Source organism: Sapajus apella, unplaced genomic scaffold (assembly GCF_009761245.1).
Source record: "Sapajus apella isolate SASKATOON/1434 unplaced genomic scaffold, GSC_monkey_1.0 scaffold15, whole genome shotgun sequence".
In the NCBI taxonomy this organism is placed as follows: domain Eukaryota; kingdom Metazoa; phylum Chordata; class Mammalia; order Primates; family Cebidae; genus Sapajus; species Sapajus apella.
Window position 1 is genome coordinate 3,180,973 of NW_022436955.1, and position 24,726 is coordinate 3,205,698.

Genomic DNA, 24,726 nt, shown 5'->3' on the forward strand with positions numbered 1-24,726 from the left:
TGTTTAAGATTAGAAATCAATTAATTAGAAACAGAGCTGGTGACTGGGTAGTGAATAGGTGTGCTTAAAAATGGCTGTGGTGGCATTTACCATTGACAAAAGCAAAGTTGGTAAAATTTCTCAAGACATTTAAGACTTTTTGTAGATTTGATCCAGTAATTTCAGTTCTGGGAATCTATCTTATGAAGATGTTATTAATTCTGGAGACAGTGGGCTATTGTTTTTTGCCAGATACTAATTTCTTTTAATTCTTAAAACAACCCTATAAATTCAACATTATCAATGAGGAAACTGAAACACAGAGAGTTTTAGCCGCTTTCTAAGATCCCACAGACAGGAAATAGTAAAGTCAGGTCGTCAAGCCAGGAAATCAAACATCAGTGTTTGAGCATATAAACACTGAACCTCAACATTTTGTGCAAAATTTATCACCTAAATTTTGTTACTATTATATATATGAATATCTAAAAGTTGGAAAAAATTAGAGAATGATTATGTGAATTACATTGCATAAAATGATATAAACTAAGTTTTTATATTGACAGCTTTTAAAACATAATCCTGAATATTAATGTAGAATAGATGTTAATGCAGAATAAAAGCACATTTATTTCAGCTATGAATAGTAAAAAGATTAAAAAAAATGCCAATAATGGTTATATTTAAGTTGTGCAAATATGTCCAAATATTTATCTCTATTCTACCTTTTTTCTGTGTTTTCTATTTATCTCAAATCAGTATAGTATTGTAGAAATAATAAATATATTTATTCTGGAGCTGGACATTTAAAAATATCTGTCAAGGACACTGGAAACATGTTTTTAACTTTTTAAAGTTAAAAATCTACTTGCTTTTATAGGTCACTCTATAATCAGAAAAATAGAGAAAATATTGACTTTCATCCTCAGTTTTAGTTGGTATATAAAGACTTATAGGACTTTCTGATACCACGGCCAATGTACTAATCTATCTGAAAGGTTAGAGAGGGAACAAATTTTGCCTCAGATCACAAAGAGGTTCAGATTTACAAAACTTTCAGATTATGCATATGTAGTGACATCTGGTGTTACACTTTATGCTAAATCTAGAGTTTTAAGAGAAAATGTATTACTTGGCATTTAATTCATAATAAAATTTGCATGCACTAGCATTTGCCCTATGAAGCTGATCAAGCAACCTGATTAATTAGCCAATGTACAATATATTTTATTCCAGTTCCATTGAAAAACAACAACAGCTATTACTATGTATTTAAGCAGACGAAAATTCCTCACCTTGGGTGACATATCTCTGATCCCCAGATTTGTGAATAAAGTTTGACTCTATATGTCACCTGGACCCCACATTACAGATTCCACTTTCTCCTTCCCATCTCTAATTTTATTTCTTACTTGCTTCTAGTATAGGAAGATTTATCCATTAAATGCTGATCTACATCTTCTTTATTGGCTTTCTGACTGTTTTGTCCTTAAGTTCTTATTGATGTAACACGCTTCCACCTGAATCAGTTTATTTTTTCTTTTTTCAATCCAGAATCCTATGTTTCTTCCGGAATGGTTAATGTTTCTTATTATTTTGCTCACCAAATAAAAATTTAGAAAAGCTCAGGTTGATTTCTCTTTTTTACAGATCACTGCTGTCCAATAAACCTTCTTCAATGGTGGAAATGTCCTGCATTTACACAGCCCAATGTGGTAGTCATCAGTCACATCTGGCTACTGAGCACCTAGACTGTGGCTAGTACCACTGAGAAGCTGAGTTTTAAATTTTGTTTAACTTTATTTAATTTAAATTGAAGTAATCACCGCAGCTGGTGGCTATCATATTAGACAGTGCAGATTTAGTATATCCCTGTAGATTAATAAAATCCTAACCTATTGTTATGTTTGGAGAAAAACTGGAGCACACTGAAGCATTCATTTATTTTCACATTCCATTTATTGTCTCCCCTGTCTGTTATAACCCTCCCATTGTTTCTCCTTTCTTCTCTCCCATTGTTCTTCCCTTTTTCAACAGGAGTCTTTGATACATGGTCAGCAGTGTGGAGATAGAAAACCTTGAGAATGTATGGAATAAATCGTAATTGTTTGCCCCCAAAAAACAAGTGGAGAGAATTGACCATGGAGAGGCTCAAGACTTTCCTTCTCTTTAATCAATTCTACCTTCTAAGTGGAAGAATTCTGTTCAAGGACAAAACAATATAAATTTGACAGGAGACTCCCCTAGGGTTTCTAATATTCATGAATCCAGACCAGCCAATAAATTCTCTTCTTCGTGTAAGCTAGTTTAAAATTAGTTTCTATCAACTAAAAAGGTCTCCCTAGTTCAAAAAGTTAGGATGAAGATCATTTGAATGATATATGTGAAATGGTGTGGCACTGAAAAGAGAAATTTTTTTCCCCAAATTTCTTCTTATACCATGTAGAATGATACACTCTTTTAATGGACCTGTTCACTTAGCACATTCATGGAAATCCTGTGTTTCTCCTGCTTTGGAGCACAGAATTATATCTTAGAGTCCATGGTTTTTCCAAATGTTCTGCCCTCTGTTTCCCTTAAATACTCTGATAGGTGTGAGTTGTTTTTGGACCTTAAGTGTGTCATTGACATTTTCCCTTAGCTTGCTGCCATATGATGGGCTACAAGGTTTGCTGTAGCTTGGCAGTTTCCATGCTGGGCACAGCTGCCAGCAGCTCTTTGCCTTCATTTCAGAGAATCTGATGCAACTGGCAAGAGATCAGAAGGAAAGCCAGAGGATAACTGGGGTTTCTCTTTAGCAAAGGAGAAATGGAAAAATCATCTTCCAGACCTTTCCTCTGCCCCAGCTGTTTTTGGGCAGTTCCACCATTTCACTGATAAAATATCAGACTTTTTTTTTGTATTTTTTTTCCTATTCACATGCCCCAGCTCACAGTGGGGAAACAGAATTGTCCCATTTTTATTTCATTACTTGCTGTTTTAGCACAATACTGTGCTTGAAGTTATAGCACAAAGAGACAGCTGTTACACAGAAGGATATGCCCTGCCTGCTGGGAACAGACTCTCCAAATTCGTCCCTGAGCCATGGATTATGAATCAACTTATTAGTCTTTTCTAAAAGACTAATGGAAGTGGAAGGACTGTCCTCTTCAGTTACTCAGTTGACTAACGTTTGGCTCATTAATATGATTTGGAATTGGCAGTGAGAGAATCAAGGAAAACTGAAACCTATATACCTAAAGGCAAAGGGTAAGTTGTTGGAGGGTCACAAAAGGGAATAAGGAATGATACCATACAAGATGGAGAGAAAAGAAATGTAACACTCTTTCAAGTTCGTAAAATAAAAAGAATTAGGTTGGGATATAAAATGTATAAGAGGCCAAAAAAGCCATTGAGATGCTTGGTGAGTGTTCAACATGATAAATATTTAATACAAAGCCAAACAATCTAAATTGTCTTGGGAACATGTTCATATCTAAGTAAGGTCTAGAATACTGATGGTAGCAAGGCTGTGTTCACCTTCCTGTGGTAATGCTAAAAGTTTAATATGAATTCTACACCATGCGAAGTGATTTGCTAGCATCATTTTATTTACTCAGCATGATGCTTTCATAAAATAGATATTAATTCTATTTTACATATGAATAAACTGAGACTAAGAGCAGATGAAAACTTGATCATGCTCACAGGGAGTTGGATCCAAACTCCTGGGTGTCTGAACCCGAGCCTATCACCTTATCTCCATATGGACACCACTATGCAATGGCAACCTGTACTCATAAGCCATGAACAATGACCCGTGACCGTCTTCAGCCAACAGGCGCTAAACTCTTGACTTCATAATCCCGGACACATTTCCTATCCCTCTTCTCTCCTTTTTGTCTATGGGCTTCACCTTTTCTTTGTTTCTTTGCTGCCAAAGTCACTATTGTGTTACACAGAGATGGGGAAGGGCTTGGGTATTGGGAGTAGGGGGAGAATGTTGAGAAATACTTTAAGGAATAGAGGGATTTGGGTGGGGTTAGAAAAATTGACATGAACTTGATTTATTGATAGTATTGAGAAAACCAAACTAGTTGAGTTGAGTAAATAATTATAATTTTTTTAAAAGTTACTTTAACTAACAAATTCTTTTCCTTGGTTTGTTTGCTGTAAATACACACCAGTTACTTTTTAAGGCTTTAATCATTACCCAGAAATTTAAAATAATATTATTGTGTCATCTAAAATTATTTTTCCTAAAAAATTTCAAGTTTCTATTATGGAAAATCAAGATATATCACATTGTTCTTAAGTATTAGAGCAGTACTACTAGAAGCAGTTTGGGAAAAAGTGACCGAAGATGATTTCTTCCCTTATTGTGATTGGATCTTTTTGTTTATTTGTTTCGTAGAAGACAGATTAACTTCTTTTATTTCAGACACAAACCATTAATTCTTCCTTACTATCATTTCACCATCTCTGTAGCAGTAAATGTTGGCAATTTCCAGAGTGTGTTTAATTTCAGATGGCTATCCTGAGGCTTTGCAGATGAAATTAAAAAGGACTTTGTGGGCAAAAGATCCCATCGCATTTTTTTTTCTATTGAGGTAAAATTTACATGACACAAAATTCACCATTTTAATCGTTTTAAAGTACAATTCATTCACTTTTAGTACATTTACAATGCTGTGCAACCATTACCACTACCGAATTCCAGAACATTTTCATCACCCCAAAAAGAAACCCCATACTCATTAAGCAGCCATTCCTTATTCCCCCTGTCCTCCAGGCCCTGCAAATCACCAACTGATATAATTCTCCCTGAAACATCTATCTGTTTTTTCTATCCTCAATAAGCTTTTCCATAGGTTCAGCAATTTTCATGACTGCTTTTTCCTTTCCAGGACACTATCCCAAATCATAGCCTGGGCCTTCTTAGGCTGATGACTCCCACCTTTTAGAGTTTGCTTAACTAGTAATAAGCAAGTTTGTTTCATTCAACTGTGTTTTGTATGTTTACTACAATGAAGGGGACTTTGTTATGGTTGAGGTAGCTGATAAGAGGTTACCCAAATCATCTGGTTCTTGCCTATGAGGAGGTGATAGTGATAGATAGGAACATTTAAATGAACTATAACTGTAACGTAGTGAAGACGTAACACAAGAAGGGTTAGGAGTCATGAATAGTAAGAGCATGCTCTTTATAGAGGGTAGTTGGGCATCACTGTGGCTTAGTATCATTCCTTCATATACACCAAGACAGGGAGAGAAAACAAAGCTGAAGGCAGGCGGTGACGTTCACTGAGGACCACCTCTGCACTTGTACCCCTGCCCTGTGAGTGACTGCTTTCTTCGTTTTTCTCCAATCACTGGCTTTATGGTCCAGCTTTTGATAACTTTTTATGACTTTTCTTGCTTAGCAAATTATTATATGTAAAATGTATTCCTTGGCTTATACATTAAAGTGACAAAACGAAACAGAAGAAATAAACTTATTTTGCTGCTTGAATCTGAGATTAAACATAACTGAGATGCAGCTACAGCACATGCAGCCCATGACACAGTGCCCCCCGAGCAAGACCATCTTTCTTAACGTTCTTGTTAAACGAGAAGGTTTGGTTTTGTCTTTCCCAATTTAGATCTATGATAGTGGCTCCAGGCTTAGTATTTTCATATGTTAAAATATTTTCTCCAACTACTTACTCTGGTAACTGTAGCTCTTCATGACATTCTGAATTCCATTTAACACCTGACATTTTAAGAAACTCAGAATTTTTATTCATTGATTTCTTAAATTTCTTATATATTACCAGCTAGTGCTCGACTTATGACCACGATTGGTTCCGACAGACCGGTCGTAACACGATTTGGTCGTAAGTTGAGTAGGCTATATGTACAGTACTGTGAAATGATTTTATAAAAATCTTTAAGTCATATTTTATCATAATTTTCTTTCATTATTGTTATATATCATAATTTTCTTTGTTCATTTTATGCCATTTGTATCATCTCTACATCATTTTGTTTTTTATTTTTACATTCGTCAGGTTTAAGTAAAACACTGCATTACCAGTACAACTGGTTTAATATTTGCAAAACATACAAAATCACAAAATACAAGTGCATACAAAAATACAAAATATAGGTGTAAAAAATACCATAGGAAACATTTTCCCAATTGCAAAACATATCAAAATATATAAACATGTACGAAACATTTTATTGGCCGCTGGTGCTTGGCTGCGGATCGTTGATGTCATCATCTGAGGTTACCGGAGTCGATTTTTTCATAAACATGGTGAGCTTTGTCTGAATTGTATGTTTCTTTTTTTCTTCATAAATTTCATGATATGGATGAAACACATTGTGCGGCATCCATTCAATCCTTGCAAATTGTTTGATGTTTGGGTCCATTGCTTCGAAATGTATAAGAAGTTTATTGGGAGGGGTTTGATGAAAAATATCCAAGACACAAAACACAAATTGCTGTACCGAGTCTGGGATAACAGTTGAAATGGTGCACGCGGAGATGGTAGTGCTGCCGGAAGCTGGTCCACACTGTCGTACGCCCAGCTGGGCAACGTTTGTGCTACCAGACGCGGAGCAGTCATGGCTAGCGATTGTGGTCGTGAAGTTGAATGGTCGTAAGTTGCATGGGTCGTAAGTCAATCAATACCTGTATTGCAAAAAAAGAGACGATTTTATGAAATGCAAATGATGCAAAAAGCCTCCTGAATGTATAAATAAGTGATGAAATAGGGACAAAGAAGAAGTGAGAGAAACCAGGGCTGATTAAAGATGAAGCACACCGTGAGTTGGAGACGAGCTAGCTACTTGTCTCTGTGCTGTCTGGTATCCTCTAGGGAATTCACAAACTTCATCATTCAATACCCCTTTTAATTATTTGTGAGTTTGTCTTCACTTTCATGAGATGGTGAGCTCATTATGAACTCCTTAATAATACTCTGCATCCTGTCCAGTAAAACCCAATGATGGGTCCTTGGCCCAGAAAATTTCTAGAAAATGTTTGTGTAAATTCCTTGCACTGTGAGAATTAATATGAATTATTAAAAGAATCATTGAAAGAACAAATAATTGGCAAGCATTTGCCTAATCTGCTGTTTGGGGAGGTGCCAGGAGGTGAAGGTAAATGGGTAGAAATTCCTGCTTGGGACTACTGTAGTTCAGAAGATAAGACTTCAATATTTCTTTATGGTTAAAGTTAAGAAGACAGTGCAACGCAGACATGGCTCATGTGATCTTTGGAAACAGGATGTGGCGAACTCCGAACTTATACAAACTTGGAGAAAATGACTGGTCCTCCAAAATTCTTTATGGGAACTTAGTATTGTGGATCAAGCCCAACTGAGAGATGCTTTCACAACTATTCATATGCCCCAATACTATGATATCATCTCTAGTCTCTTCCAAATTCCATCTCTGTCCATTACTATGAAAACAGACGTAATCAAAGGGACAGGAGCAGAAGTGAAGAATATCTGGTGTTTGATCTTGTCCGAGGGTCATGTTTCAGGCTTTGCTATTTTATCACAGACCCCACCATCAGCTAGGCTATGCCCAGGTAATTAAAGTCCTAATTACCTTGAAAAAGAAAAAAAAAAGAAGGAGCCAGTGACCTAGACTCAAAATAGCATGGCCCAAAGGGTGCAACAGATAGAAACAGATCTGACCATGGATTCAGTCAACTTTGGTGGAAACACTCCCATGCTAATTAGGAATTCTGTGGCCCTACCCAGTTCCCCTAGCTTTTCCCAGTTTGAATCAAAGTTACAGTTCCCAAGGTGTGAAATTGTGACACTACAATCTATGTTTCAGATCATATAGCTTCTCTTAAGCTTTATTTTTACTAGCCCTTCTCAATTTTTCGTTACCTTTATATTTTTATATCCTTTTAGTTTTAAAGAACTGTATTGTAGCATTAGCTTTAAGCCAAGTGTTCTTTATTATTTTCTTTTCTTGAATGGCTAGTGCTTCATTTATCTATTGCTGCAGAACAAATCACTCAAACTTAGTCATGGGAAGAAGCAACAACGATTTTGTTATGTTTGTGGATTCTGTGGGTCAGACATTCAGACAGGACACATTGGGATAGATGGCTTCCTTCTGTTCCAAGATACGGGGCTTGTGAGATTTGAATGGCTGGGATCATCTAGAGCAGGGGTGTCCATCTTTTGGTTTCCCTGGGCCACACACAAAATACACTAACGCTAATGATAGCTGATGAGCTAAAAAAAAATTGCAAAAAAATCTCATGTTTTAAGAAAGTTTACGAATTTGTGTTGGGCCACCTTCAAAGCCATCCTGGGCTGTATATGGTTCACAGGCCACAAGTTGGACGAACTTGATCTAGAGGTTTCTTCACTTGTATGCCTGGAGTATGGGCTGAGATAACTCAAAGGCTGGGCTAAGCTGGGACTGTGGATAGGAGCACCCCTGTGGGGACCTTCTCACTTCGGCTTTCCCAGAAGAGGAAGCAGCCTGAGAGCAGGTATTCAAGAGAACTAGACAAAGTGCCTCTTCTGCCATACTTTCTTTGTTGAAGCAATCACAAGCCTCCCTGTCTATCCCCCAGGTTCAAGGGAAGGAGACATATACTCAATCTCTCAATTGGGAGGAATGCCAAGAATTTGTGACTATTTTTTTTCTTGCGTGTCCACCATAACAAGGTAATTACCTGCATGAGGTTCAGCGCCTGTCTGTATAAAGAATGTAGCTTACAGGGTTATGAGAAGATTTGGAAATAATCTTTTTCAGGGTTCTGCACACCTTTCCCTTAAAGGACTAGGTAGGAAATATTTTCAGCTTTGTAGTCATATGGTTTTTGTGTAGAAACTGCTCAATCCTGTTGTCGTACACTTTAGCAGCCACAGACAATACATGAATGAATACATGTGGCTGTGTGCCATATTTTTATTTATGAATACTAAAATTTTGAATTTTATGTAATGTTCACATTTCATGAAATATCATTCTTCTCTTAAAATGCTTTAACTATTTGAAAATGAAAAGAACATCCTCACTTTGTGGGCTGTACAAAAGCAAGTACCAGATTTGCTGTTGAGCCATAGCATGCTGATATAAGAAAATAACCTTTCACAGTGCATGATATGTGTTAGGTGGTGAATAATTATTACACATATGGTTATTATACTGGTACATTCATAGAGTCATATCAGAAAGGCAGCTGACTTGGTTTAGGTTTCTGAAGGGCATGGAGGTTACATAATACAATGTATACATAGGTTAAAATAAAATTGTCACAGATATTTTAGAGATGACACAAATATTTTGCAGTGTCATGGGTTAGTGGTAAGTGCACAGATACTGTTATTACAAGTTGAGCTTTCCCCATTTACTGTTTACATGAACTTCCTGAGTCACTGACTCTCAGTGGCAATTAGGGCCTGATGCCAAAATGTTGTGGAAATATCTCAATATGTGTCACATTGTTTGGTACAGACATTTCTTCATATTTGTTACTAAGATTCCCACTGTTTCCTTTTATTTTTATATTGCAACTCTGCCATGTTTTCCTTGAAACCATTCCTCAACCACTTTTCTATTTATAGAATACTCATACATAGCTTATTAAACGAACACATGAACACACAGTGAAGTGGTTAAAGATTTGATCATTGGAGTCTTATGTCTTTGTCTTAAATACCTGGCTCTACCACTTGTCAGTTGTGTGAACTTGGGCAAGTTATGTAGCTGTTTTGGGTTTCAAGGTTTTCATCTCTAAAGTAAGGAAAGGAATCAATGTATCCTGTAGGGCTATGCTAGCATTCAATAAGATTATGCATGTCAAATGCTGGTTTGTAGTAAATGCTTAGTAAATATTTGCTGAACCACAAAGACTACTGCAACTCACCTTGAAATTCCCGGTGCTATGTGTTTACTTTATTGGGCAATTAGAGCTACTTCAGTGGCATAATTCATTAAACCTGAGTCTGATGTATTTGGTCAGCAACATAATTTAATGTTTTGTCTTTAGTTAAATATTCATTTATAATTTTCTGGAATAATAGAATGTTGGCACAGTTATTAGAAAATAATTGTTAATAACAGTGTTATTACAAAAACAAAATGAAAATATATACTTATTTAGCAGTTATATATTGAGCCCCTATTATGTGTTAGACAATATTTAGTTACTGAAGATATCACCAGTGGAGCTTTTAAAAACAGAACTTGCAAGCCTCTACTCACAGATTTTCTGGTTTCATGGGTCTGGAGTGAGGGTGTAGGATTGCCATTAAAAATTTTTTTTTGGTGACAAAAATATCATTTATTTAATTATTTATTTCCAACTTTTATTTTAGGTTCAAGGGGTACCTGTGCAGGTTTGTTACATGGGTAAACTGTGTGTTGCAGGGGTTTGGTGTACAGATTATATCATCATCCAGGTAATAAGCATAATAACAAAAGTAGGTAGGATTTTCATCCTCGCCCTTCTCACCTACCCTCTACCATTGAGTAGGTCCCAGTGTCTATTGTTCTCTTCTTAGTGTTCATGTGTACTCAATGTTTAGCTGTCACTTAAAAGTGAGAATATGTGGTATTTTGGTTTCTGTTCCTTTGTTAATTTGCTTAGGATAATGGCCTCCAGTAGCAAGAATGTTGTGGCAAAGGACATAATTTCATCTTTTTATGGTGGCATAGTATTTCATGGCGTATGTGTGCCACATTGTCTTCGTCCAGTCCACCTTGATGAGCATCTAGGTGGATTCCATGTCTTTGCTATTGTTAATAAAGCTGCTATGAACATATGTGTGCATGTGTCTTTTGGTGCAATGATTCCTCTTCCTTTGGAGATATATCCAGTATTGGAATTGCTGGGTTGAATGGTACTTCTGTTTTAAGTTCTCTGAGAAATCTTCAAATGGCTTTCCACAGTGGTGGAACTAATTTACATTTCCACCAGAAGTATATAAGAGTCTACTTTTCTCCACAACCTTGCCAGCATTTATTTTTTGAGTTTTTAATAATAGCTTTTCTGACTGCTGTAAGATGGTATCTCACTGTGGTCCTCATTGGCATTTCTCTAATGATTAGTAGTGTTGAGCATTTTTTCCTATCTTTGTTTGCTATATGTATACATTCTTTTGAGAAATGTCTGTTCACATCATTTGTTCATTTTAAAAAATGGGGTTATTTGGTTTTTGCTTGAAAATTTGTTTAAGTTCCTTATAGATTCTGGATATTAGACCCTTATCAGATATGTAGTTTGAAAATATTTTCTCCCATTCTCTAAATTGTCTGTTTACTCTGTTGATCATTTCTTTTGCTGTGCAGAAGCTCTTTAAATTAATTAGGTCCCATTTGTCAGTTTTTGTTTTTGTTGCAGTTGCTTTTGGAGCCTTCATCATGAGAATTTTGTCCATGCCTATGTCTAGAAAGATATTTTATAGGTTTTCCTCCAGGACTTAACAGTTGTAGGTTTTACTTTTAAGTCTTCAATCCATCTTGAGTTGATTTTTATATATGTTGAAGAAAAGGGGTCTAGTTTCTATCTTCTGTATATGACAAGCCAGTTATCCTAGCACCATTTATTGAATAGGGAATTCTTTCTCCATTACTCGTTTTTGTCAACTTTGTCAAAGATCGATGGTTGTAGGTGTGTGGCATTATTTCTGGGTTCTCTATTCTGTTCCATTGTTCTATGTGTCTGCTTTTATATTAGTACCATGCTGTTTTGATCACTTTAGCCTTATAGTGTAGTTTGAAGTTGGGTAGTATGATGCCTCCAGATTTACTCTTTTTGTTTAAGATCGCTTTGGCTATGTGGGCTTCTTATAGGTCCCATATGACTTTTAGAATAGTTATGTAAACAATCTGTGAAAAATGTTATTCATAATTTGATAGGAATAGCATTGTATCTGTAAATTGCTTTGAGTAGCACAGCAATTTTTACAATATTGATTCTTCCTATCCACGAGCATGGAATGTTTTTCCATTTGTTTGTGTCATCTCTGATTTCCTTGAGCAGTGTTTTGTAATTCTTACTGTAGAAATCTTTCACCTCACAGTTAGCTATATTTTTAGGTATTTTATTCTTTTTGTGTGTTGTGAATAGGATTGTGTTCTCGATTTGGCACTCAGCTTGGACTTTGTTGTTGTATAGAAATGCTACTGTTTTTTGCATATTGATTTGTAGCCTCAAATTTTGCTGAAGTTGGTTATCAGATGCAGGAGTTTTGGGGCAGAGAATATTGGGTTTTCTAGGTATAGAATTATATCATGTGAAGACAGATAGCTTGGCTTCTTCTCTTCCTATTTGATGACTTTTATTTCTTTCTCTTGCCTGATTGCTCTGGCTGGGATATCCAGTGCTATGTTGAATAAGAGTGGAAAGAGTTGGCATCCTTGCCTCATTCTGGCTCTCAGGAGGAATGCTTCCAGCTTTTGCCTGTTAAATATGATGTTGGCTGTGGATTTGTCATAGATAGTTCTTAATACTTTGAGATATGTTCTTCTGATGCCTCATTTGAAGATTTTTTTAACATGAAGTGATGTTAAATTTTATCAAAAGCCTTTTCTGCATCTATTGAGATGATCATGTATTTTTGTTTTTAGTTCTGTTTATGTGATGAATCACATTTACTGATTTGTGTATGTTGAACCAACTTTGCATTCCAAGAATAAAGTCTACTTGATTGTGGTAGATTAGCTTTTTGATTTGCTGCTGGATTCAGCTTGCTAGTATTTTGTTGAGAATTTTTATATCCATGTGCAGCAGAGATACTTTCCTGAAGTTTTCCTTTTTGTGTGTCTCTTCCAGGTTTTGGTATCAGAATGGTGCGGGTCTCGTAGAATGAGTTAGGGAGAAATCCCTCCTCCTTGATTTGATGAAATAATTTCAGTAGGACTGGTACTAGCTTTTTAAATATACATCTTTTTGAATTTGGCTGTGAATTATGTGGTCCAGGGTTTTTTTCTGGTAGGTAGATTTTCTATTACTGATTCAACTTTGGAACTCATTATTGGTCATTCAATTTCTTCCTGGTTCAATCTTGGAGGGTTGTATGTTTTCAAGAATTTATTCATTTCTTCTAGGTTTTCTAGTTTGTGTGCATAGAGGTGCTTATAATAATCTCAGGATTTTTTTTTTTTCTTGTAGGGTCAGTGGTAATGTCCCTGTTGTCATTTCTGACTGTATTTATTTGGATTTTTTTCTCTTTTTCTTTATTAGTCTACCTAGCGTTTTATCTATTTTATTTATTCTTTTTAAGAACGACTTTTGGTTTCGTTGATCTTTTGTATAGTTTTTCACATCTCAATTTTGTTAGTTCATCTTTGATTTGGGTTCTTTTTTTCTGTTAGCTTTGGGGTTGGTTTGCTGTTGTTTCCCTAGTTGTTCTATTGTGATATTAGGCTGTTAATTTGAGATCCTTCTAACTTTTGATGTGAGCATTTAGCACTGTAAACTTTCCTCTTAATACTACTTTAGTTGCGTTCCAGAAATACTGGTACATTGTATCTCTGTTTTCATTAGTTCAAAGAATTTATTGATTTCTGTCTTAATTTGATTGTTTGTCGAAAGTCATTTAGGAGCTTATTGTTTAATTTCCATGAAATTGTATGGTTTTGAGAGATCTTCTTGGTATTGACTTCCATTTTTATTGCACTGTATTCCGAGAGTGTGGTTGGTATGATTTTACTTTTTCCTCAATAAGTTGAGAATTGTTTTATGGCCATGCATGTGGTTGATTTTAGAGTATATGCCGTGTGCAGATGAAAAGAATGTATATTCTGTTTTTGTTGTTGTTACATGGAGTGTTCTGTAGATGTCTGTTAGGTCTATTTGGTCAAGCATAGAGTTCAGGTCCTGTATATCTTTGCAGTTTTCTGCCCCTATGATCTGTCTAATACTGTCAGTGGGATGTTAAAGGCTCCTATTACTATTGTGTAGTTATCTAAGTCTCTTTGTAGGTCTCTAAGAATTTGTATTATGAATCTAGATGCTCTAGTGTTGGGTGTACATATATATATATATATATATATATATGTATAGGTTAGTTAAGTATTCTTATTGAATTAAACCCTTTATCATTATGTAATTCTCTTCCTTGTCCTTTTTGAACATTGTTGGTTTAAAGTTTATTTTGTCTTAAGAATAGCAGCACTTGCTCTTTTTTGTTTTCTGTTTACTTGATAGATTTTTCTCCATCTCTTTACTTTGAGCTTTTTCATGTCATTGAATATGAGATGGATCTCTTGAAGATAGCATACAGTTGAGTGTTGCTTCTTTAACTTGCCACTCGTTGCCTTTTAAGTGGGGCATTTAGTGCATTAATATTCAAGGTTAATATTGATATGCAAGGATTTGATCTTGTCATTGTGTTGTTAACTGCTTGTTAGATAGTCTTGATTGTATAGTTGCTTTACAGTGTCAATGGTCTATACACTTAAGTGTGTTTTTGTGGTGGTAGGTAATAGTCTTTCATTTTCACATTTAGCCCTCCCTTAAGGACCTCTGGAAGGCAAGTCTGGTGGTAACAAATTCCCTTAGCATTTGCTCGTCTGAAAAAGGATTTTAATTTTTCTTTGCTTTTAAAGCTTAGTTTGGCTGGATATCAGATTTTTGGTTGGAATTTCTTTTCTTTAAGGATGCTGAATATAGGTCCCCAATCTCTTATGACTTGTAGGGCTCTGCTGAAATGTCTACTGTTAGCTTGATGGGTTTTTTTTTTTTTTGGTAGGTGATCTTACCCTTCTCTCTAGCTGCTGTTAGTATTTTTTCTTTTGCATTGACTTTGGAGAATCTGATGATTATGTGCCTTGGGGATGGTCATCTTGTATTGTATCTCACAGGAGTTCTCTGAGTTTCCTGAATTTGAATGCCAACTCTATAGAGATTGGGGGAATTTTTATGAACAATATGCTCAAATATGGTTTTCAACTTGGTTGCTCTTTCTTTCTCTCTTTCAGTGATGCCAATGAGTTGTAAATTTGATCTCTCTACATATATCCGTATTTCTCAGAGGTTTTGTTTATTCCTTTTAAATCTTTTTTCTTTGTTTTTGTCTGACTGAGCTGATTCTAAGAATTGATCTTTGAGCTCTGAGATTCTTTCCTCAACTTGGTCTATTCTACTGTTAATGCTTCTGATTGCATTATTAAATTTTTGTAATGAATCTTTCAGCTTTACCAGATCAGTTTGGTTCTTTCTTAGGATAGCTATTTTGTCTTTTAGCTCCTGTATCATTTTGTTGTAATCCTTAGATTCCTTGGATTGGATTTCAGCTGTCTCCTGAATTTTGATGATCTTCGTTGTCATCCATATGCTGAATTCAGTGTCATCCATATGCTGAATTCACTTCTTAGCATCAACTTCTCTCTCAGTCAATTCAGGCTGCTAAAATGAAATGTCATACAATGGCTGGCTTATAAACAACAGAATTTTATTTCTCATTGTTTTGGAGACCATAAGCCCAAGGTGAGGGTGACAACAGTTCAGTTCTGGTGAGGGTTCTCTTCTGGGTTGCAGACATCTGACTTTTTGCCATTGTTCTCACATAGTGGAAGAGTAAGGTAGCTCTCTGGAATTTCTTTTAGAAGGGCAATAATCCCATTCGTAAGAGCTCCACTGTCATGATTTAGTCACCCACGAAGGACCCACTTCCTAATACCATCACACTGGAGTTGGAATTTCAACATATGGATTTGGAGGGTGGGGGATACAAACATTCAGTCTATAGACGTGAAAATACAGCTGAAAGGCAAATGGCAGCGAGCAGAACAACAAAGAATTGAAAGAAAAAAAAACAACTTTATAATCAACACAGCTAGGGAGTAGTACTTGGCTTTTTAAAAAAGTTGAAAGCTGTAAACATCTAGGTCCTTTCTTCAATGCCCCTGAAATACAGTTAAAATTCCAATAATGTTATTTTTTAAGTGTAGAAGAGCTCTCCTGAAAGTACTAAGTGCTGTGGGAGAGTGGAGGGGGGCATTAAGGTAACTGCTCCAGGAATCAATTTGCATTTGAGAAAGAGTCTTCTGTAAGTAATTATCTTTTTAAGACTTCATGTCTGCTAGATTTAAATCACCTGTCTTGCGATGGGAAAAAGTCTCCAGGGTACAAAGATTGGATTTAGCCTGTTCTGCCATTTAGCTTGTCTTGGAGCCTCCATCTTTTAGCTAGCATTTATGTCCAAAGCCTATTAGTTACTAATAGGAATCATATATAAATACACAGGAAAATGCCTGGGGCAGAGTATATGCCTGAAATAAGTCTATCTTTTTTTTTTTTTTTTAACTTTGGAGATGGAATCTTACTCTGTTGCCCAGGCTGGAGTGTGGTGGCATAATCTTTGCTCACTGCAACCTCTGCCTCCTGGGTTCAAATGATTCTTCTGCGTCAGCCTCCCGAGTAGCTGAGACTACAGGTGCACACTGCCATGCCTGGCTAATTCTTGGTATTTTAGTAAAGGTGGGGTTTCACCATATTGCCCAGGCTGGTCTCGAACTCCTGAGCTCAGGCAATCCACCTGCCTCAGCTTCCCAGAGTGCTAGGATTACAGGTGTGAGCCACCATGCCTGGCAAATCTATCTTTTATTTTAAATTTTAGGTAAAAACACATATTACTGAAAAATAAGAAATGTGAATTTTATGATGGTTGCACCTTCAACCCCCTCATGAAGTTATGTTCTTTCTACATTTCTTGATGATCTAAGTCATCCCTTCATTTTTGATGTCATACTTAAGCCCTGACTAGTCATGGAAAATAATTCTGACAAATTCAGGCCCAGGTACAATTTTCTCTCTGATCACTTTTAGTATGGTTACCTAGGTTTCTTAACAATCAAACAGGGAAGTCTAAGGGAGGAAAAATATTTTGAAAGCATGGATAAATGTGAATATAAAGTAGACTTCTCAGGCTTAGTTCTTATCAAGGAATCAAAACAAATGTGTACAAGGTTTTATTTATTTATTTTTAAACTACTTGGTTTGATTACACATATGTGGCTTGAGGCAGTTTGTAGGTCTCAAAGGCAGTTTGGAGGCCACAAAGACAGCATGTATAAAGATGGTCTCAGGAATTAAGCAGAGTCGATAGGAACGCAAGCTTTAATTAAACTCAAAGAAAGGAAAGGAACCAAAGGATTCAGAAAATCAAGTGATGTAGTGAATGTGAAGGCAAGTTAGCTTGCATGTACTTATGGGTTTTGTTAGTGTTATTTGGGGGCATGTTCGTTAATTCTTATTAATTCTATATTTTGAGATATCATGAGCCTAGTTTTCAGTTTCTACTGTACATCTTTGTTCCTCTTCATCTTCATTGCACAATAAGTAGAAAGTGTGATTCTAAATTGACGGGCTCCAAAACCAAACTCGACTCTTGTGTGACTTTAAGCAAATCACCCACTTCTTAAATTTTGTCTTTTTACTTGCAATGAGAAAAATAATTATCCCACAGTTCTGCTATAAAAACACTGTCTGCTTTGAGCTTTCTAATGTTAGACTACTGCTCTTATATCAGGATTCCTCTCTCCTTGTTTTTATGATGCCTCAGGTACTTGGTGGAAGTACATGTATTTAAGCAAAAAGCAAGTTAAGTGTGCCATCATTTCATATATTTCACATATGCTTTCCTTATCCCTAGAGGGCTTGCTAAAGCTCCTAGGGGTAAAAATTAAAAGCTGTTCCTTTTTCTCCCCCATCTCAGGATTCTTTGTTAACCATGGACACTCAATATATCTTGTTTGACGATGATTGACAAGAACAAATTCAATTGCTTCTTCATCTGTATGAGAGATGCTTGCTTCCACTAGATCGCTGCACTCACTAACTGATCCCTTTTGTGAGTTGTGTTAAAGCAAAAATCTAAACAACTTTCTATTTTTCAAGTACTTGCCTTATTTTATTTCTGAGAGACAGGATATTCCTGGGAAGTGGGGATAAAGTAGACACTGTTATTCTGGTACATTTTTGTCTGCTAAGTAACCACTAAATTCACAAGAACTGATCCAGATTCCTGTTCCTCAAAGACTCCTTTTATGCTTTTGGTTTACCTTAATGGCTTACTGATTGTTATGTCTCAATGTCGTACCTACTACTTTCTTTCACGTTTGTTCCACCTTATTCTTGATTGGATCTCCATATTTAATCACTCAATTCACTAAAAGAAAGGTGATTTGAAAGCTGTGTATTCTCTCCACCAAAACTCCACATTGTGAACAATGGGGAAAATAATATCCCTGGATTAGACCCTCCCAATTCCAAATCCTATCTTGATGATTTGTTGCATATCCCAGTTATTATTTCTCAAAATCTTAGTGGCTTAAGGCAGGCATTTTATTTTGTCATGATTTTGTGGGTTGGAAATTATTAAATTTTAAAGGGCCAGACTGGAAAGTCCTCAACTGGGGTCTCTCATATGGTTAGAGCCAGATGTTGCCAAGGGCTACAGTCATCTGAAGGCTTAGCTGGGCTAAATGTCCAAGCTGGGGCACTCACATGGCTGGCAGTTGATGTTGGCTATTGGCTAGAAGCTCAGCAAGGGTTGTTGACTGGAACACTTAAACATGTGATTTCTCAGGGTAGTTGAGACTCTTACATGGTATCTGGCTTTCCCCAGAGTGAGCATCCCAAAATGGCAAAGCAGAAGTGGCATGGCCTTTTGTGACCTAGCCTTGCAAGTGAAATAGCACTGCATTCACTGCTTTTGCCATACTAGATAGGTTAGAGTACTCAGAAGATTACCCAGAATAAAGGGAAAGGGCCATAGACTTCACCCACAAGTCACATTGTAGAGGAACATGTGGGATAAGAGGTTTTGTTGCAATTATCTTTGCAAAATATAACTTCCTATATCACATGACTTTTATCAAGTTACTGATGCTCTTGGAGCCTCAGTTTCCTTTCCTAAAATGGTGATAACAGTGCTCAACTTGAAGGGAATTTGATGACAATTGGAAAAATATGGACATATTTGCTAAACTTTTCTCTCTTAAGAGTTTTACCTCTTACAGAATTATTTGGGATTCCAAAATTCAGTTTATCTGTGGGTACTTTGGACCTTTAATGAATGCATGACTCTGGAAAGATAATTTTGAGTTTATATATATCTGTGTTTCATACAAAAAAGGACCTTCAAATCTGTGGTGATTGTAATCTATCCAAATACTTCAAGAAAATTCCCTAACACACTGTCATATCCCATGTAGTTAACCAGCAAAATTTAATTTTTATTCAAGCAATGAGACCTAATATTAATTTTCTTGCAAAGAAATTGGCTTTGGGTGCCCATTGGTATATGCCAGGCAATAGGTTATTATTAAAATAGGAAAGAAGTCCTGACTTTATCCTGGTTCCAGGATGGAACATTTATAGGGTTGGATCATGGTTGCTGGATTCATTTTTGGTGTTTAAGTCCATGCTGACCAGTCCTTGGAATGGTATAAGACTTAAAAATGACTTAAAAATGAGCTCCCCACTCTGATTTCCACCCCAATCAGCAATTCATAAGACCAGTTGTTTTTTTCAGTTATAATTAAGAGGAAAGCAAACAGTACAGTTTTGCAATGATCTTTTATGTCATATTTATTTCCTTATAAATTATTAAGTGATTTATCATCCAAATTTAGTTAATGTACCTTCTGATTTGAAGGTGGAAAAAACCCACATCACATTCCTTTATTGAAAGTAAAAGGTTTTTTGCACATAGCACTAACTTTCCAAGCAGTTGCTTGGTGGAAAGCTCTAAAATTGACATGAAATGAATGGCGTATAAAATAACCATGCCAACTATAGTGTGTGTGTGTGTGTGTGTGTGTGTGTGTGTGTATGCATGAACATCGTGTTATTGTGTCATAAAACTAACATGTCATGATCTTTTGGACTTTTAATAAGATAGGAAAGATTTCATCTTTTAGTTGGATTACATGCCTTCTGAGATTACAAATCCCAGTGGAAAGTTTAGGAATGCTTTCTAGATATAAAATTGTTTTTGGTTAGCTCAGATCATTTTTACAAATTGGGCTGTGTGCCATGGGATGCATCTTATTCTGACAATCTGAGTCTAGAGGCAGAAACAAGTCCTTAGACTGGCATATTTTATTCTCCCTAAAACCAAAAATCTTAAATTTAGATCATTGAAAATGAATGGTTGGGAATATTTCCCTGCTGTTCAGTTTCAAGACAGAAGGCAAATGGTTTATGGAGAACAAAATGAAGAAGGCACTTAAAATTCTGCTTCTTTATGAATGATGTCTCTGGGTCTTAAATGCATAAGGAAATGTTACATAATTAATAGCTCTGATATGTAACAGATTAAAATAATATGTATCCAAAGTATCTTGTACGATGACATAGCAAGCATAGTAATGCAATTTTACGTTCTTTTCTTAAAATTAAGTCAGACTTATTTGAGGGCTTTTTGTGCCAACTACTGTGCTATATATATATTTTTTGAGGCAGAATCTTGTTTTGTTGCCAGGCACCAGGCTAGAGTGCACTGGCGCGATCTTGGCTTACTGCAACCTCCGCCGCCTGGGTTCAAGCAATTCTCCTGCCTCAGCCTCCCGAGTAGCTGGGACTACAGGCACACACCACCACAGCCAGCTAATTTTTGTATTTTTAGTAGAGACGGGGTTTCACCATGTTAGCCAGGATGGTCTTCATCTCTTGTCCTCATGATCCACACGCGTTGGCCTCCCAAAGTGCTGGGATTACAAGTGTGAACCACCACGCCCGTTTGTGCTATGTATTTTAACTGCATCATCTCATTTAATCTTTGGAATAATATAATTGTTATTCATTACAGCTGAAAATTTAGTAGGCTAAATTCTAAAACATGAATTCCAAAATAATAATAATTTCAAATTTAGTTTTCTTTCTAAATTAGTGACATTTTGAACTTTATTAAACTGTTAGGCTTACCTTAAAATTGTATTTCTTTTATGTGGAAACCCATCACTTAGAGAAACAGGCACCTTTAATTCTATCTCATGAACTGCCCATGCAAAGTTTTATTTGTTTGTTGATTTGATTGAAATTGTACACATATGAAAGCCTTGGCCAATACTGGTCCTATGTGAACTGAGAGAAACATGACATGCAAAGCTTTCCAAAAGAAACATGACCAATTTCAGAGGCAATTGATACAATTGGATTAGAAATTAGCCTGGAAAGATTGAGCAATGCCAAAGCAGAACTTATTACTCTGAGCGCTTGCTATATATACTGGCAACATTAGATATTTTATTTCTAATTTTCATAAAACCCTTGAAAATTAGAAATTATTATTTCCATTGTAGGGACGAAAAACACGGGCTCACAGGGATCAGGTGCTTTCTTCCAAGTCGCAGGATTGGTAATAAGTTTAATTAACAGTAGGTACCTTCAAGGATCCTTTACTTAAACATCTCTTGTGTTTGCCCCTCTGACCTTTCATTGATTATTAATGGAAACATCTGCTTTTACCATACAGTTATCTGGTCTTAATATTAGACATAATATATTTCAAAATGCTGAGTTGGACTGAGAAAAATCAATGCAATTGATCAAAACTCTGTTGACTGTGAAAATGGTAAAAAGAAAATCCAATGACATTGAAATCAGTTCCATTAATGGAGGCAAAGATTCAGGAGAGATTAAAGTGTTCATTTGACAGTTGTGTCACCAACACAGAGGCAATCTAGTCCTTATGTAACTTTATGCCTTGTATTATTTGATTTGCCGTCTATTTTGATTAAATTATACCAAATAATTATCAGATTTCTTCTTCAGTCTGTGTTGCACAGACAGCTCCAGGGATAAGATTGGACTGGAAAAGCACTGAAGATAGATTATTGGCTATAGTTTTTTCCTGTCCATGAAGCAGTCTGATTAACTTAGATCATTTTTACTTTTGTGATCACTGCTGTAGTCCCAGAGAAGATGCTGTAACTACAATACAAACACCTACAGGAGGTCTACAGTTAATAGACATGCCTGAAAACATGTCAGTATAATGCAAAGAGGTGTTAAGCTGCAGGCACTGGAACTGAGCATTACAGCTGCCTGGTTGCATTGTCTTATAAAACACGGCATGGCAAAGGATGTCATACACCATCTTTTTTTTTTTTTTTTTTTTTTTTTAGCATTCTGAGGAATTTTAACAAATAATACATTTTAATTTGGGTTTTCCTAGAAGCTGACTCAGGATGAGAACGACTAGTATATGCGGAAGGTAATTCCAAGAGGCACCAATAGGGGGAGGCAAAAGTGAGACAGGGAAGGGAAAGAAGAAACTATGGGCTGTAATAATGAGACTGTAATAATTAGTGCTGTGAGCCCCTGGGATCAGTTTCTCTAAGAAGCTCTGGTGGACATTGCAGATTATCCCTCAGGGTTTTCCCACCCATGATCTAAGGATGCTGAGATATTTCTCCACTAACTCCTGCTGTCCATCATTGAAGACAGTACCTAGTGATAAGATAGTAGGCACCTGGCCTGTACCTAGTGGTAAGATAGTAGACACCTGGCCAAGACTGTTTGGGTGACCAGAAATATCTTTAGTCAGAAAGTTTCATCTGTTTGTCATTAAATGCCATTGGTCAGTACAGAGCTCAGAAGTGAGAGCCTGGACTTAAGAATGAAGCACTATCTCTACCTGCTACACGAAGATAATGTTAGGCAAGTCTTTTCTTTTCTACCCCTCAAACCTTATAAACAACTATCTAGCTCCTCTGCCTGAAAAACTGGGTTGGGTGCTGGGCCATGCAAAAATCAAGAAACATTACCTGTTTATAAAGATTCACAATCTTTAATAGTCCAAAATTCACCTAAAATGGTTGCTGATGGTTTCTCCAGTGTTCTGCCACATGGTGTGAATTAGTCTGAAACAAATAAGTGGTAGGTGGTGTTTTGGGTGCCATCAGCATGACAGATCACCAACATTCTCTCTTGATTCAAGGATAAAGAGCTATGAGCCATTACTCATATTCACTGCTACTGCTCTCACTAAATATCACATTACATTCTATCATTCCCTTCTTTTTCTTTTTTTTTTTAAAGTGCATTCAGGAAAATATTTTCTCTTTAACTCTAAACTCTTATGCAATTATTGCCCCCTTGTAGACATTTCATGGTTACATCATATACCCAAAAGAATAATTACAAAAATATAATGTGAAAAAAGAGAAACATCATCATTTTAATTGGTGAGAATTAATCAAAGCATAAAGCCCCTACATATTAACCTCAGTGAACTGTTTCAGACTCTCACCTCCAAAGTTGATAAAAAGGTAACCTGAACACTCCTGTGAGGGCTATTCATATCCATTAATTGTTACAATACAAGATACACTGGGTCTCAGCTGGTTGCCTTTTCTTCTGTATTTGAAATGTGCTTCTCAGCAGAGATAGATCGGAGGACACCATTGGGACTCATTTGAGTCTGACTTTCACATTAATTTTGCTGTGCTGTGAAGAGCAAAGACAAAATCAATGTCCATCAGTGATTATTCAAGGTAAAATATCTAGTGGTATTGAATACCAATGGCAGCACCAGGCATAAAATTTACTTAAGGTTTGTTGAGTTGACGGCCATTTATTCCAGTCCTGCTTCATTTTCCTTGTTGTACTTATTTTTTTGGGAAAATAAAACGACTACAAGGAAAAAATAAATTCTACTTACTGTCTCAATTTGCCAGAAACTGGATCTATTTCAGAATGGTAGAGAGGAATGAAAGAGGTAGAATTTTATAAACCTAGCTAAGAACAATGTCTTTCCAATTGGCAGAAGGAAAATATTTCACAGTGCATATTGACACAAAACCACGTGGCTCAATTAAATTTTCATAATGAAGTCTCTTTGCAACTCATGACTGAACTTGAGAAAAAGAAAAGCCTGGAGCTATATCTTGGGTCCTGAATAAATATTCTTAAACCGAACACATGCTCACGGCAAAAGAGTCCTAATACATCTGGTTTTAAAAGTGTTTCAACTGTTATTATGATGAAATTTAAGTATGCTCTCAATGATATGTTTGAAAGAAATTATAAACAACTAAAAAGCAATAGCAAGAAAATGTTAAAACCTCCTTTATTTTATTATTTCTGAGGCTCCATGTAGCAGCATCTAACTTCTTTGTTAAATAACATTAGGAGAGGTGATGTGGGATGGAAGGAGCGTTTCTAATCAGTCGGTACTTGGGCCACAAGCATCTTGACAGATATTCTCTCCCATCAAATTAAGTGAGGTGGTTGTGCTAGGTAGACTCATGCACCGTTTCTATTCTTTCCTTCTGAACTGCTGTCTAGAATGCAATGTTGTTTAGCAGAAAGGAAAGGAAAAAGTATTTAAGGTACGAGGCTTTTCTTTGTCTGTCTGACAGCAATCAGTTTGGGTTGTTTATTTCTTTGTTAACTATTTCGTCATGGTGTAGTAACTCCTCATCATTGTATACAAGAATGGTTTTCCAAGGAAAATTATTTTTTACTCTGTGTATTTTGTAATTTCACAAAAGAAGTTTAGAATTTAGCCCTGAGGGCTGTTCACTCCTTGTTTGTTCAGATGACTGCTTCCAGGAGGGCAAAGGCAATGTGCTGAATCAGATAAAGACTCATCCTTTCCACATTGCTTTCCTCTTTCAAGAGCCCTAGGTTTGACTTGATCTCTAGGTTGGGTGAGGAAGAGCTAATGATGAAATAGAATGGATGATCCTCTGAAGTTTGAAGTTTGGAGACTCTGGCTTAACTCAAGATCAACACACACATGTCTTACATTAGATAATGAGGTCACTATCCCTCCAGAG